This window comes from Gossypium arboreum, chromosome 3 (assembly GCF_025698485.1).
Source record: "Gossypium arboreum isolate Shixiya-1 chromosome 3, ASM2569848v2, whole genome shotgun sequence".
Taxonomy (NCBI): Eukaryota; Viridiplantae; Streptophyta; class Magnoliopsida; order Malvales; family Malvaceae; genus Gossypium; species Gossypium arboreum.
The window spans coordinates 12,289,663-12,312,551 of NC_069072.1; the positions used below are offsets into that span (position 1 = coordinate 12,289,663).

At 34.2% G+C, this 22,889-nt stretch overlaps 1 pseudogene; it reads left to right on the top strand.

The window, feature by feature from the left end:
• Positions 1-2,648: 2,648 nt before the first annotated feature.
• Positions 2,649-22,062, top strand: LOC128290540 (cyclin-D3-1-like; annotated as a pseudogene).
• Positions 22,063-22,889: the final 827 nt, after the last annotated feature.

Here is a 22,889-nt window from a genome sequence, read left to right on the forward strand (position 1 = left end):
TTCTAAACGTTTCAAAACTCGCTTGATTTATTTATTTATTTTTCAGCAAGTTCGTTTGGAGTCGTGGGCACGACTATTGCCACGGTTATCGACATGACAGAAATTCTGATCACAAGTTAAATGCGAAAGTTGATTATAATACCAATCCCTGTGGACTCCTACTATTTAGAGTTATTTTAATTGTAGTAATTATTTTTGATGGTTTCGACGTCCATCAAGTTCAAAGCAAGAACAATGACCAAAAATGAAAATGAAGCCTCCACCAGCACAACCTCAAGGAGATAATTCAAATAATGATGAGATGTATATAACACAACAGATGGTAGTTCTAGAGTAGGGGAAGGCGTCTCTAGTTATCAGAAATTGGTGTGGGGTGATATGGCCGAGTCGGGTGTTGGAAGCAAGGGCATGAGAAGGGAACAAAGTTGGGTTAGGGAAGGAGGAGGAGAAAGAAATATGACCAAAAAAGAAAAAGAAGCATGAAGGAGAATTTTGATTGGTGGAAAAGTTTGTCGAAAAATTTTAATGGGTAGTGATTAAATTATAAGTTTTTTTTAAATTTAAGTGATAAAAATAAAAAAGTCCAAAGAATTGGATCACCAACTAGATAATTTATCCAAATATTTTTTATTCGTTATCAATTAATATATTTTTTAAAAACGATATCTTCCAAGAAATTTTGCAATTGTCTTCCCATATCTCTCACTTTTCTCCATCCATAAAAATGGCATGTTTGGTGCTATAAATTTTATAAAATAAATAAATTAGTATATGATAATATTATAATTTAATCCTAAAATTGATACAATCTTCATTGACTTGCTTCTAACCATTGAAATAAATGTGTCCCAATAAATAGAGAATATTAAAAAACACTTAAGAACACTAAAATAGATGCAACTTAGCAAGAAAATACTTTTAAAATAGTAGTAAAATTAATAATAAAATAGGAGTTATTCAATATCTAAAAATAACAATAAAATAGTAGTAATATAATAGCAAAATAATATGTTTTTTACTCGATAATACAAGAAATAATTAAATACCAAAATGGTATCCTCATGGCATTATTTATAAAAATAGTATGAAATGAACAGTGCCGAGGGTGGTGCCTAAAGGGGTGGCGACACCACCCATTTTTTTTGCCTAATCATTTCCATCATTAGCCCATAATTTGTTTTAAAAGAATATTTAAATTGTGAAGGGTCATATATGGCGACACCAGTATCAAGCACCTACACTGGGCAAAATACGAGTTTCTACGGGTAAAAACAGGTGGATGGGCACTCACTGACGGCACCATTCTTGGAGGGCACATCTCAAGTGGCATCAGTAGGAGGGCCACTGTCAGGCGACACCAGTTGGAGGAGGGAGGCTATTAGGCGGCACCAGTAGGAGACATTGCCAGGCGGCACCAAGCCCTTATATATTTGAGTTGAACAGTTGTAGCAATTTGTATGTTTTATTATAGTGTTGTTTTTTGTTAAAGGCTTGTAGCAATTTTGTTGAATTGTTGTACTATTTTTTGTGTTTTGTTGAATGGTTGTAGCAGTAACAGATAAGAAGAAAGGAAATAAATTTTTTTTTTTAGAAGATGAGAAAACAAAGAAAAAAAGTCAAAAAGATTTGAAAGGTTTGTATAAAGATAAATTTTTGTTATTATATTTTTACAGAGAATCTTGTTTTGTTTTTCAAATAATTATTGAGAAATTTAATTATATTTAATTATTTTTACAGATTTAATATTGAAGATGGATAATCAATTCATTGTATGCATTTATTTTGATGGAATAATTTGAACAATAGTTGGTTGTATATTTGAATGTTACCAATAAATAATAATGAGATTTAATAGAAATGTGTCGGTTGATGATATGAAAGAAATAATCAATGCAAAAATTGTTAGAAGTTGTGGGAGGAGGATCTAAAAAATATTCTACAAATTCTTAGTTTTAACAAATCTATCAAATTCACCAGGACGATAAAGACATGGAGACAATGGCCACACTTTATTGTCTGAATAAGAGTGGCCACATTGAATTGTTTCAGTTGTTTGTTGAGTTAGATGAGCGAGTTAAAGATTTCACTCTGTTAAATGAAGAATATGGAGCTCAAGATCCGTGTACAGAGGTTTCGAGAGCGTCTGTTGATAGGCGATCATCTGCACGCGAATTTGACATCAATCTTAATATTCCACCTACGTCTAAAAACCTTAAATTGGGTCCCTAATTACAAATACATTCAATGGTAATTTAGATCGATGCGGATGTTAGAGATGGATATGATAATAATGGTCCTTCTGATCACGAGGTTGAAGATTATAGTGATCTCAATCTAGATGAGATCCTGGATGATATTGACGACAAAGGCATAGATGACGATGAAAATGTTCACGTGTCTTCAGTCGAGAACCCGAGTCAAGACATTGCCATATGCAATGATCTTAGGCTCATATATCGATCGTAGATCCCGATACGATGCATGCATCTGAGTTTTTGGAGTACCTTCATATATTATTTGCTCACCGATTGGCAATAGATTAGGGGTTATTCGTGGGCCAAAAATTCGAGACCAAAGAAGACTGTCTATTTGTCATCAAGCGTTATAGCATGAATGCGTCAATTTACTACAAAGTCTTCGTGTTTAAAATGACATTGTATATTGAGGACTGTTGGAGGTCGATAGAAGGGTGCAACTGGCAGGTATGAACTGTATTTATCCAGAGGTCACAAATGTGGGAGATCTAGAAATTTGTTGGGCCTCACATATGTACTTATGCATGTATGACGCAAGATCACCACAAACTTGATGCGAAAATTATCTAAAATTGCATTATGCCAATGCTAAAGGACATTCCAACCATTCCTGTATCGGTACTGATTGTTGAAATACAAGAACGATTCCAGTACCAAGTGTCATACCGAAAAGCATGGATAGCTAAACATATGGCTATAAGCAGTTGTACACATATTGGGATACGTGGTGCAATGAACTACAAGGGTGGATAGTCGCTATTTGGAAGTACGTGCCAATGACTATTATTGAGTTGCAGACATGACCTTATTACGACCTAGATGACCAACTACAACCGGAAGATAAATCTTTCTTCAGATGTTCTGGACATTTGATCTATGCGTACGGGTCTTTCCCCACTATAAGCCGCTTGTGCAAATTGATAGAACCTGGTTATACAAAAAATATACACGCATATCTTACTTATTGTGGTTGTTCAAGACAGGAACTGAAACTTATTCTCGATAGCATTTACCATTATGGAGTCAGAGAATATGGAATCATGAGAATTCTTTTTGATGAACTTGCAGACGTATGTTGTTAGAGACGAAAATACTTGTATTATATCTAATAGATTGAAGAGACTAATTGTCACGATTAGGCGTTCTGTGGAGATCTGTTTATTGCATTTGACACATCACTGCCAACTTCCACTGAGACTACAAAAATGCAGAAACAAGAAGTGAATATGGGTAAATTTTGGTTTCAATAAATATATATTTAAATATTCTTAATACTTTCACAAATTAATTTGAAAAGGTAACATGTCTTTTCAAAATACATACGTAGCGTACGAGATAGAACAAAATCTTTTCAAGCAAAGGTTGACTAGGCTTAAGGATGATATATATGGTGAAACGAATAATCATTTGTAAGAGTGGTTGGGTACCATGGAACCATGACAACGGGCTTAGATTTTTGATGACAGGTCTCGATATGGTCATATAACCACCAATCTAGTAGAGACGGTTAACTCTATCTTGAAGCGAACACGACATTTTCCAATTTCATCTATTTTCTCAACTAAGTTCTATAGTTTAGCAACATTGATGCCAAGAACGGGTTAAAATAAGTAAAACAGATGGATGCGAGATACATATTTGTCGAGGAGGTTAGTAAGGTAATGGATACGAACAATCAGAGAGCAAGGTCAATAAATGTAGAATTATATTCTCAACAATTATAAACTTTTTGAGTTATGAAGTCCATTGACCGCCAACCTAATATCCCACTTAGATCCTACGGAGTTGATCTCCAAAATAAATGGTGTGATTGCAGGAAGTTTTAGACAATTCGTTACCCTTGTATGCACGTTGTTACAGATTGTGCTTATGCCTCGATCAATGTTAAACAATATATTAATAAGATTTATGTTCTGGAATTCACATTACGTATTTGGGGAAACGAGTTCCTCGTCTTACGTGATTTATCTATATAGGAAGTGTCTCCATTAACTTTCGAGCTTGTCCCAAACAAGGGGTTACGTAGAAAACTGAAAGGTTACCTGCATGTCACCAGGATCCATGGTGAAATAGACATGAGAGATAAAGTAAAAGCCAAGTTTTGTGGTGTGTGCAGAATAGTTGGTCATAATTAGACTAAATACTTGTATCGAACCTACCATATTGGACAATTGTCTCGATTGAGTGGAATATGAATTGATGCACTCCATGTTCAAATATATGTGAAATCTTGTTATCAATTGAAGTAATATTTCATTTTACATAGAATTTGTTATACATTTAATTTTATTAAAATTTATTTGATTATGATGAAATTTTGATATTGCTTAAACATGTTCAATTATAAACTAAAAAGATTGCACTTCACTGAATATTACATTGGAATACGGAGAAAATTTCTGAGCTATATATTATACAAACTTGAAAATTTGAATTACAACTGCAAAACACACGCAATAAAGAAAATGTTATGTAGGCTAAAATTGATGGTTTAATGGTATTGTCTATGGGGTAAATCATTGTGGTGCCTATCTTTGGCATTCCCTAACCCGGCACATCGTTCACATCATCCATCGATGAACTTTGGGGTGTTCTAAACATATTCAAAAAATCAAATGTCCCAAAGGTTTACCCAAGAAGGGTGGAGTACTGAGATGGTAATGGGCTAGAGATATCAAACATCATTGATTATCCCATATCTGGATAATCAAAACTGGAACCGGGAATCTTTGACCCATACACGTAGCTAGACAACCCCAAAAAATAATTATCTAACTCCTAATTCGGATGATAAGAACTACCGCCAAACTATATATAAGATCATTCAGGTTTCGATATAGGAGGCGGATGAACTCGTCGATGGTATTGGTGCCTTCGTCAATGTATGTGTGGGATTATAATCAATTGCCCACTATATAAAAATGATTTTTCCATTTTTGATCTAGCAATATTGGTACTCGACCAAGGGCCACAAATTAAGATCAAAATCCATCCGAGGTTTCTGCTCCATCTGGACGTTCCACAATACAAGATATTATTGATGCTTTAATGCCCAATTATTTGATTCTTTCTCTTTTTTATTAATTCCGCAGACACTGTCAAAATTCTATAGAATATCTGGAATCTCTTATTTACACTCGAACTGTAACAAAACTTGATCCCCGTTGTACTGCTCTATTGTCGAGAAATTCAATAGGGGTGTGTTAATGCACCACAAGTGTGAGTAGGTGAGAGCAGACGGAGGAATAACAAAAATAATGTCTGGGGCAGAATATGACATCCAGACGGACTGCACAATTAATAACATAGTCATAGTAACACGAGTCAAATAACATAAATAAAGGAATTACATGACTTAAATATTAGGAAAAATTACCCCTTCCCTCTCGTGTGTCTCATCATCTATCAGTAAATCACAAGCGCATAGGACCTCCTAATACTTGAACAAGTATACTATCTACAATAAAATTAAACTTGTTAGAAGAAATTTCATAAAAAAAGTAAAATTCTTGATGTAATGTTACAATTTTATTACCTATTTACAAGTGGAAAGGCATGTGTTTGGTAACTAACCGGTGTAAAAAAATGACATATTGTACAGTGCTCAAGACTGCAGCAATATTAAGCACCTACCTACCTATGTCTTGTGTTGCGTGCTTTGTCGTCCGACAAACCTCACAATACAACGTTGTTAGTACTACTAAACCTCAACTATATAAACAGACGAACATCAAATCAAATAATAGAGACGAGTACTTCAAGTGAACCTTATTGTTATTTGCATCCAGCATGAGTACACCCCTTATCAAATGCATGATTTATGCTTGAGCAGCACATATCATCTTCCACTCAGTGGCACTACTGGGTAAAGTTTCAAAATTTGCCTTCAACCATGAAAATTTCAAACTCATAAAATTATTTCTAGCATCACCAGATGAGCATTGTAATAAGTGATAGCAAAGCGCCACCGATTTGGACACTTTACTCGTACCCATGGCTGCACTACCGTCGATTGGGAGCCCGAGTTGTGGTGCAACATCTTCCAAAGTGGTGGTGTACTCCCCACATGACAAATGAAACGTGTGGGTCTCCAGGAGCTACCGTTCAACCAAAGCGGATATCACATCGGCCTTCAAATCTAACATTCGGATCAATACCGTTAATTTTGAATCCAGATGCCTCCAAGTATGGCATAATACGTTCATCCAGCTGATAGCGCGGATTGTTAATGTGGGCCTTCTGTAACACCCCAAATCCGGCCCAGAAGTTACGACCGAATCTGGTGTGTCACATTGAAGCGTTATTACAAAGGTCATGTTTTATCTAAAATCTTTCTTAGTGTTTAAAGAATATTTTCATTTTAGATTAAAGTGAATGGAAGCTGTGCACCAGGTAGGATGCCAGAAAAGAGGAGGTGAGTCTATTAGACTGCTTAAGTACCAAGCTCTCCACGGATCCACTCCTAGACATGCACACAACCATTGCCACACTTTAACTGAGCGATTGTTCAGGGAAAACCATCTCGTTTTAAACCATTTGAAATCACTTATTAATCTTGAAAATGTTTTCGTTGCGGAAGCTTTGTCTTGTTTCGCGATATTTTGAAATAAGGTAATCTTTTTAAAACGCGCCCTAGAGCTATTCAATTTCATACGATTAAAACAATATCATATCTAAACTAACAAAACATACTAAAAACAATTAAAAATAATTAAAGCGGCCTTATTACAAATTAAAAACCTGAAAACATAAAAGAAATAATCTAAAATAAAAGTGAAGGTATAAACACTTATTGTAAACAGTCCACATGGCCACTCTGAATCCCTCCAGCTCCAAATCCACCGATCTAAGGCTCACCTGCAAAGATGGGAAAAAGGGGGTGAGTTTGGAAAACTCAGTGTGTAAAGTATCCCAACCAGAGCCCAAATCAGTTCAAGCTTTACTAGGCCTAAGCCCTATTTAGAAATCAGAGTTAACTAGGCCTTAGCCCATATCGATATTAATCTGGTCCATAGCCCCATAAAGTATTAGAGTATACTAGGCCTAGCCCATACCAGTATCAATCTAAGTCGTATCCTTATTACAAGTCGAGATATGTTGGGCTTTGCCTATATTAACACAGTTGGCCCATAACAAAACAGTTTCATATAATTAATACATGATAACCCCATCCAACCTTGCACTTACCTCCGTCCATCCCTACACTTCCTGTGGGGAATAAATCACCCACGCCATCCCTACACTTACAGTGTTAGCACCGATTCAAAGACTAACTATAATCCGCAAAGAAAGTCGCTTATATCAGAATATGTGGCACAACCACCAGAACGGGTTTTTCCTCCATAACAAAACCCAACCCCATGCAGTATGACATGTATGCAGAATATATATAATTAACAAGGCATGCTTTAGAAAGACAGTCAGATTATAGCGTAAGAACAGTTATTTACCCTCGAGGGGCATAATCGTGAACTTATCCCTTTAAGGGTATTACGGTAATTCTACATTACAGAGATATTTCAGTAATTTTATCAGTCTTTTTAGGGTTTCATGCTCATTACAGTTATTAAAGTGTCTTCAAAATACTTACCGAATGTTTTTACCGAAATGGGCCCGTTAACCCATTACCCAATTTCGGCCCATCGAAGCCCAAATTCACCAAGGTGCACGAAATTGCGTACTTTGCAATCTTTCCGTTGAAGTTACCAAAATTATCAATACAAACAATCCCACGAGCGTTCGCACGCTCGCAAGTTCTCGAAATGCCGGCTTTTCGGCATTTCGCCTTTTCGGCTTTTGCCGATCTAGTCTACTAGTGGGTGTCATTTACACACCTGTTTTACGACGAAATGTTGACGAGTTCCACACACGAGCAGCCTACAATCGATTACTAGAACATTAGATTAAAACTCGATAACAACTTAACACATCAAACCTTTACCATATTCGGCCATAGTCCATATCTTTAACCCTTACCTTTATCGATTTCCAACTACCAGATCTAGATGCTCCAACAGTGTCAACCCTCTATGCTCCCTTATTGCTTGACCCTAAATCCACACTAAATACATAACAGAACAATAAACAAAACCAATAACCCTTTAGTCTTAGTCGATAGCCACCCTATGCGTATAGGGGTTTTGGCTTTTCTAAAACCCGAAATACAGAATAGATTTGAGTACCTACCACAGGTTCTTTCAACCAAAAAGATTCCACTTCAGTTTCTACTCAGATCTGATGCAGATCCAGCCCTTAAACACTAGCAGAAATCGAATCTTAGAGATCTAAAGATTCGGCTATATGTCCCTAAAAACTATGGTATTTTCTGCTTTTGGAACTGTGAAGAGGAAGATGATTTGGTATGGTGGTTTTGCAGTGGTATTGCCGATAGGGGTTGAGGTTTAGAGGATGTGAAAATTAGCCAAAAGAGATAAAGAAAATAGGAGGATTTTGGCTAGAAGAAATCGGCACAAGAAATAACTTTCGGGATTTCGACTTTTATGGCAATTGGCTATAGAGGTTTAGAAAAGAATGGGAATGAAAGAGGAGATGAGTAGAATGGTAGGAATGTTTCGGCTAGAGAAGAAAATAAGGAGAAAAGAAAATAGAAGAAGAGAGGAGAAGAGAAGGAAGAATTCGGCACTCAGGAGATCTAACTTTGCGCTTTCGGCTTTTTGCGATACTGAGAAGAGAATAGAATGAAAGGGAAGTCTTTAGGTGGCTAACCCTAATTCGACAAAACACAAAGAAAATAAAGCTTGCCCTAATGGCCATTCAGACCCACGACCCAACCTTCCTAAAGCCCTAGCCGAATTTCCACTTAAGCTCTATCACATGCCCAGCACATGCACACAAAAAAATAAAAGTAACAACACGCTTACCTTGTGACTTAAACTCTGGCTCCCCCTGAACATCCGCACGTCACTCCCCAAACACCTAGGTGGCGTCACATGCCACTTTACCACAGATCTTTTTGTGTCCTATTTTACCACCTCAATTTTAAAAGCCCATATCGCCAGAACCCTCTCTCTCCAAAATTAAAAATTCAGGAATTGCCTCAAATTAAATTTACTCTTGGGCCTTTTAAAGGCCCACCAACATACTCAGACCCACAATAGACAGTCAAAACACAGTATTTCTAAAAGGCATTGGAAATTACAGGAATCCCAAAATCCCAAAAATTAGGGCGTTACAACTTCAATACGCGATAATCACCTTGACCATAATAAAATACCGTGTTAGTTAAAATCTCACAATAAAATAAAAAATGGCATGAAATTTTGTAAAGGGGCTTGAGAAGAATAAATGTAACATCGCTAACCCATATCCATTGCCAAAATAGGGTTTCAAAGTATTACCAAAGTTTATCGATCAAACAGACATAAATTTCAAAAATTTATTATCATTTAATATTCAAGTCAGAAACCAATAAAATCATACATATTGTCTCTTATTCAGGGCCTCGAGACCCAAAATACGTGTTAGAAACAAATCGGGACTAATTCATAAACTCAGGAAATTTGGTGGATTACAATAAAAATTTTCAAAGCTATAAGGCTCACACGGTCATGTGGTCAAGCCATGTGACTCACACGGCCAAGAGACACGCCCGTGTCTTAGATCGTGTGGGCATTCGAAATAAGGACACACGACCGTGTCCCAGCCCGTGTCTGTACCCGTGTAACTCTCTGACTTGGGTCACACAGCCAAGCCACACGCCCATGTGCCAGACCGTATACCCTTTCAAAATGGCCTCGCACACTTGTGTGCTAATCGTGTAGACTTGAAATATACCTTAAACAACAAGTTTACCCTTCCCTTCAAGCTTGGTCACTAAGTAATTCAAAAATCATTCGTTTAACTAGTTCAAAACACAATCAAACACATCCAAAACTTGTCAAAACAATCATCCTAGGTGCCTAACCAATGTACCCTTATTGGTACCACATTTGTATCATCAAAACATATCATCAAAGCATTATTCAAGTCCAAATTATAGACATACCTAATCTAATCCATTTTTCCTAGTTTATGAACACTTAAACATCAATTTAACATGCCATAATAAAGCTTCAAAAATGAACACATGTTTATATGTATATACCAAACCAATATTAAATTTCTAACCTCATTTACAATCAAACCACAAAATAACTATTATTTATACACCCTAGGTACATAACAACACAAAGGATAAACAACACCACATTTGAGTTCGGGATCATTGTTAGATGCTGAATCGGAGATCAAAAGTTAAGTACCTAAACTGCGCACAGAAAACAAAACTGTACGCTGAGTAAAACTCAATGGTATTTCTATAATCCGAATATTTAAAGACAAAATAATATAATAGACACAATGAAATATTAAGTACAATTGAATATTTAAAATCCACATTTATTTATATTATAACATTAACCATTTAATACTCAAATCATAAATATATCATTTTGTACCATACTTAATTCTCATCACTCGCTACATAATAGCTTTTCACAATTTGATCCTCATATCATTTGAAACAATAACAATATCCAATTCATGAATACATAATTCATGTGTCTCATTTTCATGTTTCAATTCACTATCCCATTTGCAATTCACATACAATATCATCCAATATCAATAATAGTAACGATTTATTTAATTACCTCTATTAACACGACTTAGACTCAGACGGATACACGGATCCAACCAACACACCACTTTGGCACCCAGTGCCTCATCGGATAAACCCGAAGTAATAACTGCGTCGAGCGCTATATAAATTTGACACCCAGTGTCTCATCGGTTAAATCGAAGTAAAATTGACACCTGGTGCCTCATCGACTCGAAGTCAAAGAAATCTCTAAACTCTTCCAATCCTATGGCATGCCATTTATATCTGACTCAGCTCGATACAGTTAATAGGGTTCTAATTCGCTTTCCAACTACAACCAATTTCCAATTCAATAAACTTTAATTTCGGTATGACGTTAGCTACAGAATTAAAACAATTAAAATTTATCAATATAACACAATTCAATTTTATATTAGATATTCAATTTTGACTCAATATTTGCTAAATTTTCAATTTAGTCCCTAAACCGAGATTAACTTTATTTCTTCATAATTAATCTTATATTTTATACAAATTTCACTTTAAACTAAATTTAACTCCCTATTTTCACTTAAATCCCTAAATTTTAAATTTTTCTCAATTTAGTCTCTATTATTTAAAATTTACAATTTATTCTACTATTTAATCATTTTTCACTTCTAGTTTAAAATCTATCAATTTAATCCCTAATACTAAAATTATTCAACATTAACAACATTTAAAAACTTAATAATTGCTAAAATTTCGACATAGGTATGGTAGTACTTAACACCGAGATTCTAAAAACATAAAAATTACAAGAAAAGAACTAAATTAACTAACTAATTGAACTTGAAAACTTTTGAAACCCCTAAGCCTTGCGTCTGTTTCTTTCTTCATTTTTTTCTTTTTCTTTCTCAATTTTGATTTTGCTTTTGTCTTTATTTCATTTACTTATTTTTATTATATTTACTTAAATATTAAGTAAAATATATTATAATATATAGATTAATTTTAATTTATTAATAATATATATAATAATTTTACACTTATGCCGCATCATTAAAGAATAATGGCATAAGTGCTTCTTTAGTCCCCTTAATATTTCTTTAATCTATAATTCAACTTTCACCTTTTATGCAAGTTAGTCCTTATACTTAATTACTCTTAATTCATGCAAATTCACTTAACCAAAACCTAATCAACTACACAACTAACTTCGTAAATATTTATAAGTCCGAAAACAAGTAATAAGTTTGTCATTACTCAATTGAGTGTTTGTAGACATTGTTGGCTGTAGCCCCTGAAAATATATTAACTTTTTAAAGAATTTTTTGAATTTTCTTCAATATGGTATCCAATTGTTCTAGTAGCTTTGGCATGAATGATTTTCTACAATTTTGGTTTATGATACATTTTTCGATGCTTATAGAGTTTTTCTTGGCATTCTGATTTACCAGAATCAGCAAGCCCATTTTGTTATAAATTCTTTAAAAATAAGCAAATCTTGTCCTTTTGTTTGGTAAATTTGTAATGCATATATCCCCATGCGTTGTTCTTTACTTTCCTCTACCTCTTTGTTTGGGATCTCTAATGCGAATTACATTCAACTCTTCTTTGGTGTGAATAAGAGTTTTATAGAATTAACTTGCCTTTCGTAGACTGATTTCATTTCTGATCTACCATGATTTGTGATGGTTCTCTTAGGTGATAGTTCCAAGTCAACCTAAAACTAGCCTTTCTGTGGGCTTAAACAGAGGACATGTCATTACCAAGAAGGAACTGGCCCCTCGCCGCCCCTCGCCCTTCTAATCGAAAGGGGGTAAGCTTATATTATTCTAGCATTTGATAAAGTTGCACTCTCAATTCTATGCTCCTTTTAAATTAGTAATGAAGTCTTTTCAAGCTTCTATCATTTTTTTTTATAAGTGATGTACTATGACTACAGCAAAACAGGTTTTTAACTTCTTATTTTTTGGCCTATAACGACGCTTGTAAACGTTGCTAAAACAATTTGCGATGTTTTGATAAGCACAGCAAAAAATACCGTTATAGATAACGCCGCTAAATTTGCTGTATTTATGGAGAAAGCGCCACTAAAGAACATAACCTTTAGCGGCGTTTTCCCCACAAACGTCGCTAAAGAACATGATCTTTAGCAGCACTTTCCCCATAAACTCCGCTAAAAACCATATCAAATTTAATTTTTTTTAGTCATCTCATTTACATTCTTACCTGAAATGATCATACAAAATTTAAATGACCTAACAATGGACACATTTTAAATTGTTTGAGTTCAAAAACATTAACAAGAGAACTTTTCATAATGTTTGATCAAAATGTTAACATAATCATCTTTGAAAACCCAATCTAATTACTACAATACATACTTTCTTCTAAAACTAAAATCTTTGAAATTTATTCCGAATAAACAACATGATGTTCACTATCAGAAACTTCAACTACAGGCATACTACAATAAGTTACTACAAAAGAGTTCTTTCAAAGCTGTTACTACTGCATTAGAAATCACTTCACCCCATTCCAGCTTTAGATTTGTTAATTTCTCCTGAAAATTGGATGCCAATCTGGATTCTTCAGATTCTCCTGCCATGATGAGCAGGGAGTAGTGGCCTTTGGTACAAGCTCTCCCATTCTCTTTAATCCAATATTAGTGCGATTACCCAACAATTCTGGCAAACCCTGCATAAAAGAAAAAGAACATTGATTTTATGACCAGATGCTTGAGTTTGCATAGTAATCCAAGGCTGAGGCAAACGTAACTCAAGTCTTAAGCCAAAATGTTTAGCGTTGAGATTGTAATATGTCAATCCAATAATGTATTTTTAGATAGTCTCCTTTAATATTGATTTTTTGCTAATATGTAATATGTGATACATACAAATTTTCCATTTCTATTTTTCTTACAAGAAAAATTACAGGATCCCTCAACATGAAGAAAACTTTAGTAAACATGACTTTCAAAACAAAATATGTGCTTGGTCCTTCTTTTGTTTTGAAAAGGCTTGTACTACAACACTTATAAAAATGGCATATAAACATGTTTTTCCACCTTTTAAAATTTAAATTCATAAAAAACAAAACTATTAGGCTAGTTTGCTCTCTGAATTTATTCACGTATAAAGAAAGATGGCAATTTTTAATCGTAAAGAGCCTATTTTCTTAGCACATAAAAAAAAAACACAAAGCTACTAATAAATCATAGGCTAACCTTATCCCTGAAGCATAACAAGAGTCAATGATAGAACGTTTCGTTGAAGGCACGTTAGATACTACTTTCCTATCAATAACAATAGAAAATTTCTTCAAAGTTTTTATTAAGAAATAATGTAAGATTCACTTGACAGTTTAAAATTAACCAGTATAAAACCATGTGGCCTATTCTTTTTTACATTATTTGTAGGGTTTGTTGTCTCACTGTTGATATTATTCATAGCCAAGTGATAAAACTATCACTACATATCAAAATGTGTGAAAGCAATAGACATTGGATACTGCATTAATTATTTTTAATAAGAACTTGACACGCGTCCCATATCCTTCTTCAATTAATTTATAATTTATCATTGTGTGAACCCTAAGCTATAAGCACTTAGAACATTCTAGATGGTATATGCTTGAAATTTCTTACTTCTATTATACATCCTTAATGATGATGCTCTTTATTTACCTTCTGGATTTGCATCTTGGGAATCCAATGTTTCTCTGTTTTGTTGCTCCTCATTTTGTTCCGCAGGCTGCAAAGGAACATAATAAAATCTCATCTTTTTACATTTCTCTAATAGATTCAACTTTAGGATGAAAATATACCTTCTGATTCTGGTTTACCAGCAATTCTATTAGGAAAGGAATCTCCTGTAGGACATCTTCTTTTAAACCTTGCAAGTGTTGTGAATAAAGGAGTCAGGGTAAAGAACTGAGGTTTCATTGCTTACTTTTACCCCCAAACTAATCATGGAACCATTTATTCAAATTTAAATATCTCTTAGCTAAAACATTTTTTTTAACAGCTTTAGGTCCTATGTGGATGATTTCCTCTAAAAATTTACTTTCACTTATAGGTACATCTTGAATCCCTTTTGCTTTTGTAATTTTTTCCCCCTGATACTGTAAACTTGATTATAAAATACCTATATATAGAAAGAGATGAAGTTTACAAACCTTTAAGAAGTTAGCAATAATAATCTTTCCATCTTCACTCTGTGGTTGAATCATTTGTTTGAAATGGTGATGACTTATCCAAAAAACCTGGGAGAGCATCTTCGTTCTCACTGTAAAAGGTTGGGGAATATTGAAAATTACCCTAATTTCTCCTGCCATATCTGCTGCTCCTAGTTTAATTCATCATGTGCATTTTTTAGGTTATTAGTAAAAGATGTTGATAATTAACTTACTTCGTTTTTAGTTTTAGGTTGATATTAAAATAAAGCATCCTTCACTTTGTTCATCTTTCAACAATATCTCTGTTAAATAGTACTTTGATAGAGCCTACCCCACTCTCGCCTCCAGAAACATTAGGAAGACCAAAAGCAAAAGGAAAATCTGTAATTGTAGTTCCCTTCACATTTTTTTCTAAGTCAATAGGAATATTATTTATTTTTCTAACTCTCCTTTTTCTTGGAAGTATTCATGTTCTACATCTTAAACAATATATAGGAATATAACCATTAACCCTCTAATGACCTTCCAAATGATAGAAAAACTTCAAAAAGAATTGAACATACTAGCATTAGTTGCATTCTTGTATTTAACATTTACACCCGAGTATGAGTAATATAGAGAATATTATGCTCCAAGTCTATCAATGCAATCCTTATGAATTTATACACTTAGCAAAAGGCACACTTGTTCCATTCTGTTCTTGTATGTCAGCAAATCCTACAGTTTCAGAAAGTTTAGGTTTTGCATCTCAGGTTAAATAGTAGGCATAAACATTCAAAAAATAATAATAACATACCACTGTTCCTAAGACTAGAATGTAGAAATATGTAAGTATTTCATTTTGTAATATAATTTCCACCTTTGGAGGAAAGTATTCTCCTTTCATGTTAGACAGCTAAAAGAAGAAAATGCCATGAAAACATTCAGCACACCCCTTGCAGTTGCCTATTCATAAAAACAAAACAACATGTAAGAATGGTACAGGATCTAAGTTCTTTAGTATATGTAAGACTGCACTTATCCCTACATCAAAGAATGAATTAAAATTCATTCGCAAAAGGAAACGTCTAAGAAATGGAGCTCGCTGAATCCCATCAAGCCTGCTACTGCGCAATATAGTGCATAAGAAGTTTGATTTCTTGTTAAATTCCTGGAAAAAAATGGTTCGGATCAATATCCTTTAAATACACAACCATGCAAGTAGTAACATGAATAAAAAAGTTTTGACAACAAGTTAATCAAACAACATATATCTGTTATTTCCTTTGTGGAAATTTGATCTATCTCAAGCGCTAAAAAAATTAGGCAAATTGTTAAAACCAACTAATGCCAAGTTGTAAATGATGTTGGAAATTCAAGGCACATATCCATAATATTCACTAACTCAAAATACTTATTCTTGCCATGTTAATAAGCAAATAAAAGATGCTAGATATGGGTACCTCAGTTATATGTTCTAGTTCAGATATATTTTGACTACTTTCTTGGTTCTTAATGCTCCAGCAAAATTGCAGGCAAAGAGTCAATATTCTCAGTTAATTACTTTAAGTTTGCCTTTGGGTCTAAGGCTGTCTTCAAACAAATCATCCAACAAAACTAGGGTTCTTTCTATTATACTCGAGACTAGCAAAGAAAGTTGTTTTATTATATTGGAGACTAGAAGAGAAAATTCAAATTAAACTCCAATACTCAATTTTATAGCAAGCAAACACCCAGAAGAAGCAATTCCAAAATTTGCCCTCAACATTTGCACATTTTTGCAAGGAAGCTTTTATCCAATTTATATTCTTATTCCGGGGGAAGTATGACTATTATTGTTCATATATACGTAACCCAGATTAATTACATATTTAATTTACTACTACAATTATGTACTTCAATCAGGGAAGGATGACTATAATTTTTTATTAAAAATGTAATAGTATTTCTTTGATTTGAAATTTTTATTTCATAATTAAAATAATTATACTCTTTGAAAATATTTTAATTTTTTATTTAAAAAATAAATATGTTATTACCCTCTCTATAGTCTCAATACATCAAAATGAACAGCAGCAGGAAGATGAGGAGTTTCTTTTATTTTTTTCCAAAGAAAGATAGCAGCAGCCGCCTTGTTTCTATGTGGGAACCCATGAGTCCCAAACAACGGAAAGGCGAGAGGTTGTGGAGTGGATGCTTAAAGTCAGTTCTATAAATAGATTCACTACTCACATGGTTATTCTATCCATTAACTATCTGGACAGATTATTAAGCACCTTTCAGCTTCAAAGAGATAAGCCATGGATGTCTATCACTTACCTCTCTTTAGTAGCAAAAGTTGAAGAAACACAACATGTACCTCTCCTACAAGTATATTCAAAACAATAACCTCCACCCTCAACGCTATCACACCCTTTAACATGTTTATCTATTTTAGGTGGACACAAAGTATGTTCTCGAGGCCAAAACTATACGAAGAATGGAGCTTTTGGTGCTCTTCACACTCAAATGGATGATGCATCCAGTTACACCCCTTTCATTTCTTGTAACAATTTGATTTTGACCCTAGTCAGAATAGTGGTTCTGGGACCACATATCCGAGTTAGAAAAATATTTTAATATTATTTTTCATGCCTATTAGAAGTGAATTGACATGTGTGAAAGTCTCGTGTGGAAATTTAACTGTTTGTGTGCTTAATTTGCAAAAAGGACCTAATCGCGTAAAATGTCAAAGCTGTGTGCTAGATGTTAAAGTGCCTATTTGAGTTGGATTTCTAAAGTAAGGGTACTTATGTTGTTATTTGTCCATTGGGAATGTTAATGAACTAAAACAACCATTCATTAAATGGTTTTATAATTCTTTATAAAAGGGTAAAATGGGAAAATGTTTATTAAAGTCATTATAATAAAAATAAAACATAAAATTAGGCCATAATATGTTTATATTGCCGAAAATAAGAGAAAAAGAAAAGAGGAAATCTTTGGCTAGGGTTCGGCACTTGCAAGCTTTGATTTAGGTATGTTTTTTCTTTGGTTTTTGATAATTTCTACGTTTTTGAGATCGTTGCTTTATGTTTTATAAAACCCATGCCTCAATTTCTAATTTTGGTGATGATTTTGAAATGTGTCATTGATGGAACTATGAGTTTTGTGATGTTAGTAGATGAATTATGGAAGCTTAATGTTGGGTTTAAATGTTTTGTCTTTAAATTTTTTATGAAATTGAGTATTTTAGGTTAAATTGTAAAGTTGACATTTTGGTGGACTAAAATGTGAAATAAATGAAATTTATGGACTTGTATGAAAACTAGGAGAATTCAGCCAAGCATGAGTATAAGCAAATTATGTGCATTTTATGATTTTGTGAATTAGGGACTAAAGTGTCAAAATGTGAAAATGTGAGGGCTATTTTATAAAATGCCATAAATATGTATTTATGGATTGTTTTGAATAATTTGGTGAATAAAAAGGGTTAATTTTGAATAAATATAGATCAAGAAAAGAGGAATTCAGATTTAGACCGAGGGAAGTCTAAGATTGTAGAATAAACATTCAAGTCGACAACTTCGAGTACGAGGTAAGTTCGTACGTAGAACATAATATTATAAGTACATGTTTCTATTTTGATTATACATAGATGTATAAATAAGTGAGCTGGATGTATTTGATGATGAATAGAAAGTATTTGGCACTAAGTGTGCGATCTAAACTAGCTTCAGCTACTTGAGGCACTAAGTGTACAATACCGACTTAGCTTCGGTTAATTGAGATGGCACTAAGTGTGCGGAATTGTTCTAGCTTCGGTGAACCTTTATAGCACTAAGTGTACGAATGTTTAAAGTACGAATAATTGACAGAAAGTCTTGTTATATTCAACGAAATGTAAGTATGAAAGTGAATAAGTACAGGAAGATTCAGGTATGTACGATACCTAAACGGTAGATGATATTGTGTATGATAAGTTCATTGAATTGATATGGTTATATGGATTGAAAATATGTAAATACTTATATGTTGATTTTTTATGTTTTATGTATTGTTGATGATTTTAGTACGAGCTTACTAAGCTTTTGAAAGCTTACTTTGTGTGTGTTTGCATTGTTTTATAGATATCAAAGCTACTGCAAGCTCGGGGATCGTCAAGGATCGTTAGCATACTATCAAACTTCATTTTGGTACTTTTGAAAATTATATTTTGGAAGTGTGGCATGTATAGCTAGTAGTTGTGGAATGGTGTTTTGTGATGTATATACTTGGCCATGTGATTTGGCTCTTTTGTGCTTGAACTTATAGTTGATAATGGGATTGATAGGTGATGATAATATGCAGTTGTGGTATGTCTTAGTTGGTCAAAAGAAATGGAAAGTGTTGGTAAGTTTTGGTAGATTTTAGTATGAGATTGAAATAGCATGGAAAGAAATACTTTGATATGCTTTTGACATATGTTTTGACATAGATTAGTAAGACTTACTAGTATGAATTTGGGTGACTATCATATAATATAATTGGTTTATGCTTTGGTGTTGAAATTGGCTGAAATGGTGGTACAATTATGCTTGTTTTCTGTGCTTTTAGGTTGACCCGATTGGGGTGGCAAGTTGGCTATTCAAATGACCTATTTTTGTCCATACGGGCAGAGACACGGGCATGTGTCACAGCCGTGTACGACACACAGCTATGTTGTATGATCGTGTGTCACCTGGGGTACCCTATAATTATAAGTCAGGCTTGCACACGGGCTGACACACGGGCGTGTGGTCTGGCCGTGTGACCCTAATTGGTATACTGACGTCACAAACAGAATACCCCCTATTTTTGGCACAGCCTAGCACACGGCTTGGATGCCGGCGTGTGCATAGAGGCGTGTGGTCTGTATGGGCAAGTCAGTAGTTATGCCCTGTTTTGCCATGGCTTTGACACACGGATGTGTCTAGACCGTGTGAGGCACACGGGCGTGTGACCTTTTAAAAGTTGAAAATTTTTATAAGTTCTGAAACTTTTATATGTTATCAATTTGGTCCCGAATGCATGTTTAAGCATTGTATACTAAATTTTATGTGAATATTGAATATGAATGAATGACTTTTATTGTAATAAGATGATATTTGATGTTCGGTTGTTTTGAACTGTGTTATGAGTTTAGTAATGCCTCTTAACCTATTCCGGCGACGGATACGGGTTAAGGGTGTGACATTTCTAGATTGCATCATCAGAAGATTTAGGTAGAAATCCCAACTCCATTGCGAGTTTCTTAAGCGATGTAAACGTCTCTTACTCTTTGTAATCACTGGTAAGTCCTCACTTCCATTTGTGTGCCTATTTTTCTCCTCACCATTTGCTCTATTTTTATGCTTCAAGTGTTTTTCTTTTTTAGATTTAAGATCCACCCATTATCTTCCCTCTGTATTGGCTACTGCCATCATGATCCATGCCTTAGACTAAGTTGATTTCAACCGCATTGACTACCAAAACCAGCTGCTGAGTGTTTTTAAAATTAGCGATGTAGTTGATACGGTGTCTTGTTCATCATTTTTTATGCATATTTCCATTACACTAAATAGCTGCTGGGTTTGGGTGGGAAACATGAAAAAGTAAACTACTTTGCAAGCTTATCCTTGATATGTAAACAAGACTTCAACCCCAAAATGCATGCAAGAGAAAGGTGGAGGAGTCTTTACCGCTTAAGCAACACCTACCTTTTAAGAAAAGTAGAGCACAAAAATAAAGCCCAAAATAGTTGTCATTACTCAATCGAGTGTTTGTAGACATTGTTGGCTGTAGCCCATGAAAATATATTAACTTTTTAAAGAATTTTTTGAATTTTTTTCAATGTGGTATCCAATTGTTCTAGTAGCTTTGACATGAATGATTTTCTACAATTTTGGTTTATGATACATTGTTCGATGCTTATAGAGTTTTTCTTGGCATTCTGATTTACCAGAATCAGCATCCCCCTTTTGTTATAAATTATTTAAAAATAAGCAAATCTTATCCTCTTGTTTGGTAAATTTGTAATGCATATAGCCCCATGTGTTGTTCTTTACTTTCCCCTACCTCTTTGTTTGGGATCTCTAATGCGAATTACATTTCATTCTTCTTTGGTATGAATAAGAGTTTTACAGAATTAACTTGTCTTTCATGGACTGATTTCATTTTTGATCTACCGTGATGTGTGATGGTTCTCTTAGGTGATAGCTCCAAGTCAACCTAAAACTAGCCTTTCTGTGGGCTTAAACAGAGGACATGTTGTTATCAAGAAAGAACTAGCCCTTCGCTCTTCTAACCGAAAAGGGGTAAGCTTCTATTATTCTAGCATTTAATAAAGTTGCACTCTCAATTCTATGTTCTTTTTAAATCAGTAATGAAATCTTTTCAAGCTTCTACCAATTTTTTATAAGTGATGTACTATCACTACGACAAAACAAGTTTTTAAATGCCGCTAAAATAATTTGCGACGTTTTGATACACGCCACAAAAAATGCCACTATAGATAATGCCGCTAAATTTTGAGGCGTTTATGTGGAAAATCACAGCTAGAACATGACCTTTAGCGGCGCTTTCCCCACAAACGCCGCTACCATTAAAGAACATGACCTTTAACAGCATTTTTGGGGAAAGCGCCACTAAAGAATAATAAATATTTAGGAGTCCAATTTATTGGAACGGAGCCTCGCAATGCACCTTTTGACACCTCTGACTATTGGGTCGTTACAATTCTCCCCCTAATTAAATTTCATTCCCAAAATTTACCTGAAAAGATGTGGGGGTACTAAGGTCTCATTGTCTGTTCCGGTTCCCAAGTTGTTTCTTTAACACTATGACTATGCCACAACAATTTCACAAACAAAACTTGCTTATTACATAACTCTTTCACCTCACGTGTTAAAATCTCAACTTGTTCTTCTTCGTATGACAAATCAGGTTGAATCTCAATATTCTCCGTTGAAATAATGTGAGATGGATCCGATCGATATCTTCTAAGCATTGAAATATGAAAAACATCATGAATTTTCTGTAATTTCACAGGCAAAGCTAAACGATACGCAATTGGTCTCACTCTTTCTGTGATCTCATACGGTCCAATAAAACGAGGACTTAGTTTCCTTTTTCGGCCTAATCTCAAAATTTTCTTTCAAGGGGAAACTTTAAGAAATACTTTATCACCAATAGAATATTCAATATCTCGACATTTCAAATCTATATATGATTTTTGTCTATCAAAAGCATTCTTTAATCTATCTCGAATTTTCTTAGCAATGTTTTTTGTTTCTTGAATTAATTTTGATTCGATCATTCTTCTTTCACTTAATTCTATCCAATAAACAGGTGATTGACACTTATGATCGTATAAGGCTTTATATTGAGCCATTTAAATACTCGATTAAAAACTATTATTGTACACAAATTCGACCAAAGGTAAGTAGCGCTCTCAACCTGATTCAAAATCAATAACACAAGTACGAAGCATGTCTTCCAAAATCTGAATAATACGCTCAGATTGTCTATCAGTCTACTGGTAAAAAGCTGTGCTAAAATTAAGTCGCGTACCAAGAGATTCGTGCAACTGTTTCCAAAATCTCAAAGTGAATCGTGGATCTCGATTAGAGATTATCGACATAAAGACACCGTGCAATCTCATGATTTGTTGAATATAAACTTTAACAAGCTTTTAAAGTGACCAATCAGTCCTAACCGCAATGAAATGAGCCGATTCGTAAATTGATCAACAATCACCCAAATAGTATTTTTCTTACTTGTTGATAAATGTAACCCGATTACAAAATCCATCGTGATACAATCTCATTTCCATTCAGGAATAGAAATAAGCTAAAGTAATCTGGTGGGAACCTGATGTTCTATCTTAAATCGCTGACAAGTTAAACATTTAGCCATAT